General features: G+C 43.8%; 1 pseudogene; it reads left to right on the top strand.

Annotated features, from left to right (window-relative positions):
* Nucleotides 1-2,209: 2,209 nt before the first annotated feature.
* On the top strand, nt 2,210-2,415 carry LOC132214121 (U2 spliceosomal RNA; annotated as a pseudogene).
* Nucleotides 2,416-3,784: the final 1,369 nt, after the last annotated feature.

Here is a 3,784-nt window from a genome sequence, read left to right as displayed (position 1 = left end):
TTTTAATCACAAGAAATGAACAACAGGGGTATGTACCTTTGGTGCTGAAGACCACCCGCCTGTTTAGCATACCTATCTGAGTCCATCTTGGAAAAAATGTCAAACATGTACCTGTTGTTTCATTCCTTTGGAACTTAAAGAGCCCACTTACTAAAAATGCCCATTGGATTTCGAGATTACTTTTAGTCTGTTTTGGCTGCTATAGCAGAATACCATAGACTGGGTGGCTTGTCAACAACTGAAATTTCTTTCTCACAGTTCTAAAGCTAGGGAATCTAAAGATCAAGGTGCTGGCAGATCAGTATTTGGCAAGAGCCCACTTTCTGGTTCATAGACAGTTGTCTTTTCATTGTATTCTCTCATGTCTCTTATAAGGGCACTAATCCCATTCACCAGGGCTATGCCCTCATGAAAACTGTACCTCCAAATACCATCACTTTGGGGATTAGGTTTCAATATATGAATATTAGAGGGACAAAAACACTCACTCTATAGCAATTCTATTCTGAACTTTTCAGTCCACCCATGATGGTCTCACCCCAGTTTCAGCCCAAACTGGGGTGAGACCATCATGAACAGACAACTGGGAAAAGAACCCAGGTTAGAGAAGAGGAGACTCAGATAAAAGTAGTTAGAGATCCCTGCTGCCCTGGTTCCAGAGCAGGCTCTAGCAGCCATTCCTAAAATGCTAGTGCAGGCTTCACACCTGCTAACTGAGAATGCTCTATAGCTGGAGAGACCAGGCCTGCTCCTGCTCCCCCCTCCTCCCCCCCAAGGCCCACCAAATGCCTCTGGGTGCCAAAAAATCCACTGGAGCTCCTACTTCTTCCCCAACAAGGAAGTCACCTCTCCTGGACTGATTAGAACTTTGGAGAAGGGAAGTAACCCAACTCTAAAGAAAATGTTCCTCATGCAGCCTAAATATGAGCCACAACACAGTAACAGTGTGGGTGCAATCACACAGTTCTGCAAACACAAATTCTTGTCACCACCAAAAACAAAAATTGCCATTTTTGACTCTTATACAAGAATGATCATTACTCACCAAAACAACCTCACTCCCAAACAAGAGTATCTATGCTAAAATAAAGTGAGGGAAGAAAGAGTCAACATAGAAAGGATGGAGGGAAGGGATAGGAGAGGACAGCCTTGCAACCTTAGAAATGAGAGCAACAGTGTGACCTTGAGTGAGTTATGTCACATCTCAGGGCATCAAGTGCCCATTCTGCGACACAAGTTGGTCAGGCTAGAAGGCCCTTCCTCTTTTCCTTCCCAGCTCCAATATTCAGCAAGGCACACAGAGAGACAGGAGAATGAAAAGAAACAGGGTGACAGGACCAATAAGCTTCAGACTGACCACTAAATATTTGGGACTTTAAAAATATATATCTATATATATATGAAAGATTAATATGCAAATCAACCAAACAGCAGAATGACCAGAACGACCACTCGACCGGTTGCTATGAGGTGCACTGACCACCTCTCGGTCCCTCCCCGCAGCTGGCAGGTTCCGATCACCCAATGACAAATGGGGAACCAGGGTTGGGGGGGGGCAGAGAGGTGGGGCAGTCTGCTGGCAGCCAGAGAAGATGGCCCTAATCACAGGCCAGGCCTAGGGACCATACCCATGCACGAATTTCATGCGCCAGGCCTCTAGTGTATATATGTGTTTATATATGTATATGTATGTGTATGTATGTGTGTGTGTGTGTATGCATTTGTATGCATGTGTATATGTATGTATATCAAGACCTAATTGAGCCTAACGGCAGAGGACAGCCAGATTAGACAGCCCCAATGAGGCATCAATCCAAAAAAGCTACAGACAAGCCATCTACCTGAGTCACTCTGAATCATCCACCAAGAAATTTAAGACGGTGTGCTCTTAAATGTCAAACCAGCACTTCCATCCCAAACAGCAAAATAGTTCCATCTGACTGTTCCCTCTGTAGTGAAGGGTTACAGCTGCAAAGCTGCCAGCACATGGTGTGGCATGGCTGACATCTAGACTGCAAGGTCACGGGCTGTTAAATACATTCTGTAGTCTCCATGAAAACAAGACAAGTTACGGGGGTTGGTGTGTGGTCGGAGTGCCTGGGTCAGATGCCAGAGCCACACTCTGACACTCCGGCTGGCAGTGGAAGACAGTAATGTTTAATGGTCTGGAAGATTTTCTCTGCTTTTATCCTTAACTTTTAAAGAAATTATCGCTTCTCGGCCTTTTGGCTAAGATCAAGTGTAGTATCTGTTCTTATCAGTTTAAAGAAATTAAATTGACTCTCCTTAGAAGATTTTTCTTTTCAGAATGGAGAGAATAAACACTGCATAAATTAATAAGAAATGGTTCTCAAACTTTGGCATGCATCAAAACCACCTGGAGGGCTTTTCAAAACACAGATTTCTGGGCCCCATTACCAGAGTTTCTAATTCAGTAGGACTGGGGTGAGTCCCAAGAATTTCTGGACTGATGCTGCTGACCTGGGACCACACTTGGAGAACGACTGTTCCAAATAGCTTCCTTTCCTTGGTTTGGGTAAATCAGATTACTGAACAACCAACAACAATAAGAGTTAACATTCATTGAGAGCTTACTATGTGCTAGATACTAAGTGTGAAGTGACTTACACACAGGAGTCGTGTTATTTGATCCCCATACTACTTATTTTACAAGTGAGGAAACTGAAGCTCAAGGAGATTATGAGGAGAATAGCAGGTAAAAAAAAAAACAACATGCCAAGTCCCATGGTAATCACCAAGGAAACTGAGGGAGCAGGTAGGAGAATAAATCATTATGCATTTGAGATCTGAAAATCCCAGTTGAGGAAGGGGAAGATGAAAGAGACCAGAAAAAAATAGCAGTCCATGGGAAAAATGCCTCGTTTGTTAGAGGCAATGAGCTCAACAGATTCCGCACCGGCAAAGTCACAATGATCTCTAAGGGCATTCCCCGGGGTATTGTATGCTTTGTGGGACATGGTCTCTGTCCTAGGACAGGGGTCTCAAAGCCTACAGCCTTAGGGACCAGATACGTAATGGTGGTATTGTTATTGCTACTATTGTTGTTAGTACCAACAATATTACCATTATAATCAGACATCTGGTTGTCCCTGAATACCACTTCCAGTGCAGCCCTCTAAAGCAGTGGTTCTCAACCTTCCTAATGCCTTGACCCTTTAATACAGTTCCCCATGTTGTGGTGACCCCCAATTTCATTGTTACAAATTGAACATAATTAAAGCATAGTGATTAATCACAAAAACAATATGTAATTATAGATGTGTTTTCTGATGGTCTTAGGCGACCCCTGTGAAAGGGTCGTTCGACCCCCAAAGGGGTCGCGACCCACAGGTTGAGAACCGCTGCTCTAAAGGTTTTTGGTTGTTATTTGCTTGAAAAAATATTTTTCTCTCACACTCCATGTACCTCGGAACCAAGAGTTAAGGTCCATGTAGTAGTGTAAGTAATGCTAGGGATTTCACACAGCAAGTTTCTTCCATGCTCATGCAAAGTCCAACCTAGTGATCACGAGCAGCAAACTTTCAGGAACCCAGGACGCTGCCATTTAGTGACTCATCATCTCCTCCACCCCACCCTCTCCAAGGCCCTGGGAGTCCTCCAGGGATCCTCTGCATCCATCCAGTAGACAAGAGAAGAGTGGAGCATCACACACAGGAAGTTTTTAGGGAACAAGCTTGGAAATACTGAGCATCACTTCCTTCCTCATTCTGTTAACTAGCAACACATCATATGACCACACTTAATAAAAGGAAAGGCTAAGAAA

The sequence above is a fragment of the Myotis daubentonii genome, chromosome 12 (assembly GCF_963259705.1).
Source record: "Myotis daubentonii chromosome 12, mMyoDau2.1, whole genome shotgun sequence".
In the NCBI taxonomy this organism is placed as follows: Eukaryota; Metazoa; Chordata; class Mammalia; order Chiroptera; family Vespertilionidae; genus Myotis; species Myotis daubentonii.
This window is presented reverse-complemented; position numbering and strand designations above follow the sequence as displayed.